Below are 12,486 nucleotides of genomic sequence, written 5' to 3'. Positions count from 1 at the left end.
TCTCACTGAAGAATTCAAAAATGTTAGTCATATGTTTTAAACACATTTTCACAGACATCTTTAATACCGCAGTTAGTTTTGCATGTATTCCGAGAGCAAAGAGAATACTGTCGAAGTTTTCACTCTGGGAAATTTTGATACATATTGTATAAAAGTGTCTGCTTCTCATAATAAATGAATAGCAACTCCATTTAGTTATTTAGAGAAAAAGAAAGATTATTTTAAAACATGAGTTTGAATTGAATTTATGGCAAAAAGCATTATATCAGCCTCTTATTTTTATTACAGTAGTTGAAACCTACTGTGTGTTTTTAATTGTCAGAGGTTTATCCTATTTTACTTCAAAATAGATGAGATTAATAATTTGCATATTTTAAACTTCTCTAGCCTAAGGCACAAAATTTATATGTTCTAAACATGAAAGCGTGTGTTGAATAAATATTGCTTTGCTGTGTTCTCGAACAGGTTTCCATTCATTTGAATATAGTGAATTTAGGCAGAACAGGAATGGGCAGTTTGTTTAAAAAAAAGGAGACAGCTCAGAAAATTATAAGATACTGGAAATCCTTTCATATTGAATATTTTCTATGCAAATTGAGAAATACATTTTTTCTTCTAAACTATAGAAAATAAGGCTGTGCATACTTTGATTGGAAAGACTCCTTCAGTTGCCAAAAATTAAATTGCAACAGGTTGCTTAACCTTAAAACACTGATGAATACTCATTTCAGGATTTCATATCACAAACCATAAACAGCGTTTTCTCACAGCCACTTCCTGCCAATTGAAGTGAAAGAACAAATCTAAAGAACAAACAAAAAAGATGTTGAGACTTTGGAAAAAGTTCAGAGAAGAACAACTAAGATGATCAAAGGCCTGGACACTAAAACATATGAAGAACGGCTGCAGGATTTGGGTTTGGTTAGTCTAAATAAAAGAAGAATTAGGGGTGACATAGCAGTATTCCAATACTTGAGGACTGCCACAAAGAAGTGGGGGTCCAAAGATGTTTTAGTCTCCAAAGCACTGAAGGGCAGGATAAGAAACAATGGATGGAAACTAATCAAGGAGAGAAGCAACCTGGAATTAAGGAGAAACTTCTTAACAGTGAGGATAATTAACCAGTGAAACAGCTTGCTTTCAGAAATCGTGGGCTCCTGTTGAGGTAATTCCCCGTTAGGAGAATGAGCGTATACAGGGAGACGTATTTGAGAGTAGTGTTTGAATAATACACACACAGATACACTGTACAGTAAATGTAGGTTTTTACTTCCAGACAGTTTAAGCAAAGTTCAAGATAAGCAGTCCAAAAGTCATTCACAGGTAAATCAGTCAGTTTTTCAATCCAGGGATAATCCAAATATCAAAGTCCAGTGTCAAAAAACAGTTCAGCATCAGACTTACATTAAATCCAGTAATATCAGTCAATTAGAAGAAATGGAGCAACGGCAATACTTTCCAACAGAAGGAAACAGAGATACTCACTCAGACACACACTCTTCTGAGACTAAGACTAAGACAAACCAGGTTTCTGGCTCCATCTTATAGCTGTTTGAGAAACCACACCTAATTGCAGTTTTTAGCATGCTCTTAAAGAGACAGTATTAAAATGTCTATCCTAGTTTATATATTTCTAACCCAAATACCTGTTAGGTGACTTATATTCCTAACAGCTCCAAGGTCCCTTCCAGCTCATTCATTCTAAATCTAAATATTAGAACGTTTATCTTTTGTGGGACCCTTAATTGTTAAAATATTCTAAACTCAGGAATTTATTCTAAGGGAAATAATTGGGGAGAGTCAAAAAAGTAAAAATGTGGATTCAGCTGCATAATTGTGGTAAAATTACCATCATGAGTTTTCACACCTCTCTCCCAAACATCTTTGATTAAAACTGACTTATTTTACATTTTTTTTTCAAATATGTTGTGGGATCATTTATATTCCACTGTTAAGCTGCTGCTTTATTGATTATGTGACATAAAGCCATTATTATTTCTTACTGACTACACAGATAGATTTTCTTCATGATGTTCTGTCCCTATCCTCGGACAGATGTCATGATTTTCTTTTTGCCAAAAAAAATCACATGGAATCCTTGATGGATTACTTTAAATTATCCAGAGAGCTAGATCTTTCTTTTTCCCTTATAGTAACTGTACACATCATTTTTAATTTTTGATATGAATTTTTAATATGAAATAATTATTTTTGAAGCAGAATAAAAAATAGGATATGCTTTAATCTAAAAAATTCCATGTTAATTCCCACAAGGAAGTGTTCATTTAAGAATTCTGTAATATGTAAAGGAGTTTTGCGAGGAGTAAATTGGTCAACTATTTGAATGAGTTTAAAGCATTAATTGGAACTCTTGAGTACAGAAACTATGTGTACAATGTTGGAACACAAACAACAATAATGTTAATTTTAGAAGGGTGAAATGGGTGGAGATACCTTGAAATAAAACTGAAACATTGCTATTGAAATTCTATTGGGTGGGTTACTCAATCTACTGACAAGGATGTGTTTGTAGTATTGTAATACACTTTATGATATTGAGAATTGCTGGTATTTTTGGTAGCAGAGGTAGTGCACTTTTAATAGATCCAAATTCATTATTTTGAGTAACAGTGTGCCTCCATTGTGTTGATTGGAGTTTATTGCATTTAGTAAGTTTGTTTAATATTAGTAGGTATACTTCATTGCAATTTATGAAATAGATTAAGTTAAGTTCCCTCACTTCCATAAGACATACTGTAAGTCTGATCCTACGTATGTCAGATGATGTGTTGGATTTCTTTCCCAGATTGGTATGTGAAAGTCACCTTAAATTAATGTGCTGATATTCTCTGTCTTTTCTTCCCAAATGTGCTTTTGTTTTCTTGTTTTCTCATTTCATCTGTACAAATGAAGTTTCCTCTGAATGTGGCTAGTAAAACTAAAGTATGTCAGGAAGAGAAGGAATAAGGAAAAGTACATTTATATATAGCGTGCGGGAAAAGCCACATTGTTCTACAATTATACAATTCAAAAAATTCAAGTTTTTAAATTAAACTTGTAATTTTTAAATAATAAAATATTAGACTACATATTAAGAACCCTTGTGGTACAGTGGCCATAGTGCAGTACTGCAGGGTACTTCTGCTGACTGCTGATTGCCAGCAGTTTGGAAGTTCAAGTCCCACCGGCTCAAGGTTGACTCAGTCTTCCATCCTTCTGAGGTGGGTAAAATGAGGACCCAGACTGTTGGGGGCAATATGCTGACTCTGTAAACCGCTTAAGAGAGGGCTGTAAAAGCCCTGTGAAGCGGTATGTAAGTCTAAGTGCTATTGCATGCAGCCACTCCTCACACTTCACAAATGTAGTTTTGCACTTATCCATGCATCCCTCTAGCAGTTCCTCTGGATCAATCCTAGTTAGTAAGTTGCTTAAATCAAACTGGAGAGATTTTTATTCTGAAATATTGAACGACTGACCAGATACATGCGTGAGAAATGAGATAGAAGAGGGGTCCTTAGTGCTCTCTGAGCTTGGTCGTTTTCTGACAGACTTTTCATTACCCAAATTGTGTAACATCATCAGCACTAGTAGGGAATGGGATTTGCTCTCATTTTATATTCTAGTGGCTTGCCCTGTCAGTGTTGGTGAAAGTAGTCTTGGGGGTTCTTTGCTTGGACTGTTTATTGTTTATCTTGTTTGGCAATTTCTTAAATGAGATATTGTTTACTTCTTGATTGTTGGTCTGAGATTAATCTTGGTGTGTTCATCTGGGTGTTGACTGCTGGTGAGTTTTCCCTCTTTGACTTGTTTATTTTCTCTTTTGCATAGAATATAGATGTTGTTTATATCTGTGTACCTATTTGAGGGCCGATTTGTCAGAGTACTAGCTTCCAGGAAAATAGATAGAAAGATAGAGGTTTCCAAGAAACGGATACATACAGCTCAACCACAGATTGAGTTTATAAATCAACAGAGGGGTGTTGATAGTTTTCTATTTCTCCTACCAGTTGCTTCCTATGCATGAATAGATCTTGTTTGGGGGATTATGTGGTGTTAAGGAGCATAACAATAAAGATACAACCAGGCATAGCCAGTTCCAGAGAAGTTTCAATCCACTATTTAGAATATTGTTTGGCAGCTTAACTGCCTGTGATTGGCTCTATAAGTAAGGTTTTGTGAATACTTTTAGACATGTTGTATATATCCACCTCAGTTTTCTTAACCGTAATGAATTTCTGAAACATGTGAAAGTATCATTTCCCCTTTCTGCTTGGATTATAGGTTTCTTTAACACAACATTTGCAACTTTCTGCCTTCAGTTAATACCAACTGATTTTTCTATCAAGAAATGTCACTGCTAGGAATTGAAATAATTTAGTATTTATCTTAAAATTATTAAAATGCTATTCAGTATGGATTAATATGTGTCAGGAAGTTCATGGGTAACTTTGGTAAGTCATTCCTCTCAGCCCTAGGCTGGGATCTCAAAAAAAAATTGATTTACCAACTCACAGTAGTCCAGTATTGATGGATTATAATCCATAACCCTCTATGAAAAGACCTTCATCCTCCAGGAGACTGATTCAGCTGAATTTCTAATTTGTACAAGATGGTTTTATTGTAATCACCAGAGTCAGGAGGGTTGTTAGCAAAGCAATATTTTTGTTGGCAGAAATACTGTTGAGTAATTTGGTGAAACTGCTCTGTAAAAATGAAACCACATATGCCCTTTTATTATGTACACCTTCCCCACTTTGTTAATGCTCGAAGGCATTACAATTCTGTCTATTTTTATCTCTCCTGTTGTGGTATGCATGTGGCATATGGGTTTTGTGGCCAAGCTGGTTGTGGCTATGCTGGCACAAGTCAGCAGAAAGAAAGGAGAGAAACCATAGAGGGGAAACTCTGATATGGCTTTGCAGGGTGGCTCTGCTATCCCAATCCCACCCTGATTGCTTCCCAGGTCTATTGGTGGCAGAGGGAGGCAGCCTACTCATTGACCAGACCTAGAATATGGAAACTACAACCTTGGAGGGAACCCTGCCTCCTCAGCTGCTAGTGGAAATGTGGTGGGTTGAGCTGTAAACAAAAGAGTGGAAGCAGTGGAAGAGACCAGTTAGCACATTTGAGCCTGTCATGCTTTAAAGCATCAAGGCAAAGAGTGTTTTTGGCCCCAGAGGGAGAAGTGAAAACCTCCCAACAGAGAGGCTTCACTTGAACCTCAAGGCACTCAGGAACAGAGGGAGGTAGTCGCCGGAGGACAGACACCTGGAATCTATGGGGAAACCCTAAACAGGGAAGGGCTGGGCTGGGCGAAGAACCAAAGGGAGGTGCATCCTGCAACCTCTACGCAAAGGGCAGCTGTGGAGGTCTGGAAAAGGAAGGAGAGACGCTTTAAGCATATACCAAAATAACTGTCAATTTCCTTCCTATTTTTCTCTCTCAGTGATACACTGGGTGGGGGGACACCAATAAGAGAAGAGTTAGTAGATACTCAACAAAGTAGATGTTTACTAGTATACGGCTCTGAGAGAGGTAGAAAAGGTTAGAAATGGAAAAACGCTGTTCTAATCACTTCTGTTTTTTTCATTCAGAAAAGACCACTGTGGTGTAATGCAACAAATAGTCTTGAGTCTGTTTCACACACCAAGCCCAATGATAAAATAGAGAAAGTAACAATCTATCCCTGTCTTTTTTTCTAGCTGGGTGCCTCCAGAAATTGAGATTGCAACTCCAGTTACGTTTTCAAGACTTTTGAAGGGATCCAGGTTAGGGAAGCTTCAGAAGGAGCAAATTGCCTCTCTAGTTAGAGAGTAATTGAGTAAAAATGAACTGCTAGGATTTCATACAAAATTATTGGCAGTGGTATGGAAATGGATTGCCATTAGCTTCTTCCTGAGTGTTTTGACTTCTCTATCAAGCTTGAATCTTTGATTTATCTTAGTTTGTTCCCACCAAAACATTGACTCAGTCTGCTAGTCAACCCTGCTTAGCTTTTTAAAGAATAAATAAATATAAATAACAATGGGGAGTCAACTGAAGAGTCAGCATTAATATTCTAAGGAAACATTTTATGAAACTTTAAAAAGTATTTTATTTTGCAGATTATGAGTTGCATGTCAATGTATTCTAGAATAGTTTCTGCTATTGCATTCAAGGTAAAGTTTTATATGAAATTCTACATATTTTAAAAACCTCCCTGTAGCTCACAGTTATAATTCTTATACACTACATATTACATAAGTACTTTTACTCCCTTATGTAGAAATAAGTGCATAATGTCGGTACAGTTAATAACATCTATCACAGCTGGCAACATAACTTTAAAATAGAATTGGAAAAGGTATAGTAAATATCACTGTTTTGGTTCTTAATACTTGTAGATTACATGGATATTGCATACATTTCATATTTTCCTAATGTCTTTTAAAGGACTCTTTGTAGAGTATGTCCCATAGATCATTCACATTCCATTATAAAGCACATTCTAAATCTTTTCTGGTAATTTCCACTAGGTGGAAACAGAGTTTTACTTTTGCTGTATAGTAGGCTACAATGATCTCCAATCTAGAGATTCTGTCAGTAAGTTTTAGTTCTTCAAGAAATTAAAGTCTTATTTTTATGCTGAAATCACATTGGAGAAATAAATTGCAATATTTTAAGAGATCTCTAAAATAACTCTAGCTCCTGAAAATAAGCCCATTCTGTTCAAAACCTTCAACCAGATGAAACTATGACTGACATATGAAATATATGTCCCCAAATATTCTAACTCAGAGCTGTCAAACTCCCAGCCACGCCCATGCCCGGTTTAGCGAAGGGGGGGAAAAGTCCCAATACGTCACATGACAACACCGTGACCGTGACAATGTGAGTTTGACACCCCTGTTCTAACAGCTCCCTGAATTCATCAGAAATTGTAAATATCTTATAATTACCAAATTGGTTTTACAACCATAACACTCATAAATAAGTATCCATTACATAAATTTGCATTCATATAGTATACACAGTGCACACATGCAAAAAAATACTATATATTGCAAAATTAAATTATGAGGGGTCCTGAGTGCTCTCTGAGCTTGGCTGTTTTTTTGCAGATATTCCATTAACCAAACCAGGTAACATCATCAGTGCTAGTGGGCTGTGAGGTTTGCTCTCAATTTATATTCTGGTGGCTTGCCATCTCGGTATTTGTGAGAGTGGTCTTGGAGATTCTTTGGTTGGGCTGTTGCTTGTTCGGTAGTTGATTGGGATATTGTTTACATCTTCATTTTTGGTCTGAGGTTAATCTTGGTGTTAATCTCTGTTCATCTGGAGGTTGGCTGCTGGTGGGGAAGTGTTTTGATTTTTTTGCTTCCTCTTTGGCTTGTTGACTGTCTCTTTTGCACAGTATGTAGGTATTGTTTATGTGTCTATTGAAGGCCATTTTTTTTTTCAGAGTGCCAGGCTTCCAGGAATTCTTTAGTATTTTTGGACTTGGCTTGGTCTAGGATGGTAAGTTTTTCAGTTGAAACTAAGCCAAGTCCATACGTTATGAAGTTGAAGAGTTTGACTGCTAGCTGGCATTCATGCATGCTTCTCCTAGTCTTCTGTTTGTCTATGTAGTGGCTGTTGCAATCTTTACACTGTATGTTGTAGATGACACATGTTTTTTCTTCTGGGGCTGTTGGGTCTTTTGGATACTCAGAATGTTCTGGAGAACTTTAGATAGCTTGTGTGCTATGCTGATTCCATGTGGTTGTAATAGTCTGTTGGTACTTTCTGAGATGTTTTTGATGTATGTCACTGTTATCCTTTTTACAGCTTGCTTTGGTTATGCTATATTGGGTTGAATGGTCAGGCACTTTCTGATCATGTTGCATGGATATCCATTTTGTTGGAAGATGTTATTTAGATGATCTGTTTCCTTTTTTGGCCGTTCAGGGTTGTTGCAGTGTGTTTGTGCTAGCTTCTCTTGTGGGAGGTTGGGTAGTGAAGCACTTGATTGGTGTGGGTGGTTTTTCGGTACACTTGTATTTCTAGTTTGCCATCTCAGTCTCTGCTGATCAGGATACCAGGAGTAATGTATATTACATGGCATCTACGATGGCAATCTAAAAACTCAAGTGTACCGAAAAACTGCACACACCCTTTTAAATTACTATTTGACTGAAAAGTCATGAATCCTTTTCAAGTGGCTAGGGAAACTTAGGAAGGGAAGGACAAACAGCTCTCAACAGCATCAAATATATATTTGAAATGAGGGTGTTTTAGATCAGATGAGGGAACTGGCTTTGGAGAACCTTCTGCAGAGTCATGTATAGCAGGGATCCCCAACCTTTTCGACGCCATGCGCGGTTCCGGCGTCAGCTGGCGCCATGCCGGTTCCGGCGTCAGCTGGGCGCCGCCATCTTTTTGACGAAAATCACTTCCGGTGACGTCACGAAGTGATTTTTCGTCAAATGGCGGCGCTCAGCGCTTCTGGTGAGCTTTTTCGGTGAAATGGCTTTCTACCCGGAAAAGCTCACCAACGCTAAGCGCCGCCATCTTTTTGATAAAATTGCTTTTTACCAAAAGATGGCGGCGCCAGCAACCAGCGGCCCGGTAAGGCTTGTTCCGCTGCCCGGTACTGGTCCGCGGACCGGCGGTTGGGGACCCCTGATGTATAGCATAGACTGCAATACAGTCCACATTCACACAGAACATAAAGTGCTGTTGCTCTTCCCTTCACTTTAATGATGTCATTTGGTAACTGAAAGTAGCATGTATAACATTTCTTCCTGATTTTTCTCAACAAACATGCTAAGGTAGATGGGGGTGGGTGAGTGGCTGCTCCAGAATCATTCAGTTGGCTTGCATAGCTCACAGTAGACTTCAGCTTTGGTCTTCTTGGTTCTATGCTATCACTACACTATCCTGGATCTTCTTTTAAATGGTGTCAGCAAAATTTAGTGGCAAACTCCAAACAACGGAGGCACAGTTTTTTTTAACTTCACTTGTCAGAAAACAGTTTAAAAAATAGTTGTGTGAGCTCTCAGAAACTTAAAGGGACATCAACAACAATCATCTCTAACATATATATATAGAAATACTGAATGGAATATAAGATTTTGTCAGTGTTTCATCACTATGCTCTTCAGCAACCAAAAACTGCCTTAAATTCTGTAGCATGTGTGTTGGTCTAACTATGAAATGACTTCTACATGATATCTAAATATAGCAGTTGGAGTATTTATAACAAACAATTCCACTTTCCTTTAAAATGTGCAGAGTGATTTATAGGGGGATTTGCCAATAGCTGCACTTTCTCCTCCCCATTTTTTCCAATCTGAGGCACTTCCCTGAAACAGCTATACCAGCAATAGACAGTGAACTTTGAAAACTGTAGAAATTACCCATTAATAGGTTTAGGATAAGATTCTCCCTCAAAATTTAGTTGAACATGTTTACACTAGTGAACATCTGCAATCCCAAATCACTCCAAAGCAGGCAGGATAAGAACTAAACTGTGATCAGCTAACAGTCAGGTGGCCTGTTCATAAAGGAGGCCTTGTTGCTTTGTGCTGTGGTAAACTATCACACTAAGAATTATAATAAAGTTACTTTTTTTCTGAAAGCATTATAGGAGTATAGGATTGCTTTAATTAGCTTTAAAGAGTATAGTCAAACATTGGTCATGTTCTCTATGATTCTAATCTGTCAGGGCAGTTTACTTTAGATTTGGTTTTATAGGGCAATTAAGGACACACATTAAACCTTATTGTAGTTTTCTTCTGTTTGAAAAATTAAAGGAAGGAGATATAGTTGGCAAGTTTCCATAAAGCATGTAATGTCTTTCTAAGCACTTCCCAGTGATTGACGACTTGGATTCTCTGTTCACTTGCAACCAAGAAAGCAGAGTTATCACAGTGGATTTATTGTAAAGAAAAAGTAAGAGTAAACAGATTTGTTACAAAAGAGGAGTTCGGTTACAGAATACTGGAAACTGGATATTGTAACTTGCCCTCATATAAGTTTTAATCCTTGTAAAATATTAAGCCAGAGCCTTAATGTTGTTTGCTTGTTTTTCATTTATTTTGGTTGTAAACCAGAATAAAACTAATAAAAACACTCTAAAATAGAAGTGAAAATTAAATATATTGCTGGAATGAAAAAAAATTCAATATTAGTGCAAAATTAAAAAGTATGGGGATTAAAAAGTATGGGGGGGGGGCTTGGCGTTAGGAAGTACTTTTGTTGCACACCCGGATATGGTGCTGCCAGTGTTGACCTCGGCATTGGTGGGGCACTTCTTATCGGAAGACCTTCTGCCACCATTGCTTTCCCTTCTCCCCATGCTGCTGTGGCGTTTGGAGCAAGGCCGCGGTGTTTGGCGCAGCCACGTGGCATTTGGCACAGCCACGCGCGGCCAGCCAGGGTTCCTCCCTGCAACCGGAGCCTGGCGGAGACACTCGGCTTCAGGCACTGCTTCCCTGGCCGGCGGGTCTGGCAGAGAGACCCCGAAGCCGCCCGTCCTTTCCACCCCTCACCCAGTCTGTCCCCGTCCCCACGCATCTCCAAACACGCTGGCAGCTCCAAACGCTACAGCGGCACGGGCATATGGCAGAGGCGCTCATTCAGCTGGGCTCAGCTCGGAGGAGGACGCAGCACGAGCCATCGCCTTGCCTCCCTGTCCACAGATGGGTGGGCACTATCACTGCCTCGGGCAGCCTCTCCCAGTGGCCCCCTCAGGGTCAGGCTGGAGGGACTTGGGGAGGAAGCCAAGCTTGGGGCGGCCCGGCTCTTTCGTTTGGCAGGCGGGTGCACACCCGCGGCTCACTTTTCCGGCTCTGCCAAGCTAGCGCGGCCCTGGTGGGATGAGTGGAGGGCCTGGCAGGGAGGCGCTTGCTGCTTTGGCCAGAGCTCTGCCGCTGGGCAGGAGGACCCACCTATCAGCTGCGCTGGGTGCCCCAGGCAAAGCTTTTCACGCTCTGCCTGGCGCTAGGCAGGGATGGCGGCTGGGTGTTTCTCCCGGGGTGGGGCGATCCTGCGCTGTGGCCCCGGGAGATTCACCTCCCCGTGGGGTTGGGCTGCCCTCTCGGGCAGGGGAGGCTTTGTTGTACCGGTAGTAGGGCATCATTTTTAAAAGAATGGGCTTTGCCTTCGAATGATGCCCGGGAAGGTGGCGACAGGAGCGCCTGAGTCTCTCTGCCGGGCTCCAGTTGCAGGGAGGAGCCCTGGCCGGCCCTGCGTGGCTGTGCGAAATGCCGCATGGCTGCGCCAAATGCCATGGTGTTGCTCCAAATGCCGCGGCAGCATGGGGAGAAGGGAAAGCAATGGTGGTGGAAGGTCTCCCGATACGAAGTGCCCCACCAATGCCGAGGTCAACATCCAAGCCGTCGCCGCCCGCCCGCCTGAGGATGCAAGGGGGGGAATTAAGTCACCCCCGAAAAGATGGCCTAGCCGTTTTTTCGGGGCTCAAAAAAAATAAGAACCGGCCTTATTATATGAGAAACATGGTACTTGAAACAGTTTGTTCTATCTAAATGTTGTCAGTCAATCAATTATGTTGGTTAGACCTTCTGGGAGAGCAAAGTCCATTAATTTTGTCTTTTTGTAGATTATGTATATTTTCTCTGCAATATTGGGTGAGACTCTACAAGATTCTCCTGAAGCCGACTTGGTATATGATAAAAGCAATGCTTCCATAAGGATTGCTCCACCAACACAAGCAGGTGAAAATGTGGTCAATGGAGAGTCTTGGCTAGGGTATTAATATGGAAATTGAACAATAAGAGGCTCAAGGACACACCTTTGCTCCGGAATCGGGCCAGAGTCTTCCAAGCTGATGGCATCAATTAGTGTTAATATATAAATTGTTAATGAGCAGCAGCCATTTGTCAATGTTAGTGGCCTTAATCATTTCCCACAGTTTAGCTTGAGATGGAATGCAGGCATTTTTGAAATCTAAAAAAGATGGTTATAACAAGGATATCATTCCTTAATTTTTATATCACATTTTGCATGTTAAACATAATGTAATTATCAGGCCTCTCTATAATAAATTCAAATAGCTATAAAGGTTATTTTAAAATGAACATGTGTTGTTAATCCATTTAAAGTTTGTAGCAGCTGAAACAAGTGTGCATATTTAAAATGTTCAGATTTCCAGTAGATGAATTGCCATGAGAAACAGATTTTACTGAAAAGAGTTTAATTATCATGACCTGTATTATGCAGGGTTATCATGCACTTAAATTTGTCCAGGATGGGCAGTTGTCCCATGAGCATAATTAAAAACTACTCTGCCAATTTTGGCAATATTATTGTGTTGTGTGTGGGAAGGGGGACAAAATAAAGGATGTAATGAATTAAGCAATTTATCAAACACATTAGAGTAGCCCATCAATTGGTTCTCCAATCCTAACTGAGATCAGTCATGCTACCAGTCTTTCTAGGTGCTAAATTTCTGGTCATATAATGTAAAACCAATACACAATTTCTTCACATTTTTCTTACTAATTG

The sequence above is a fragment of the Notechis scutatus genome, chromosome 5 (genome assembly GCF_049901735.1).
Source record: "Notechis scutatus isolate UNSWTSFEM ecotype Mainland chromosome 5, rNotScu1.2, whole genome shotgun sequence".
Taxonomy (NCBI): Eukaryota; Metazoa; Chordata; class Lepidosauria; order Squamata; family Elapidae; genus Notechis; species Notechis scutatus.
Note: the sequence above shows the minus strand (reverse complement) of the source record.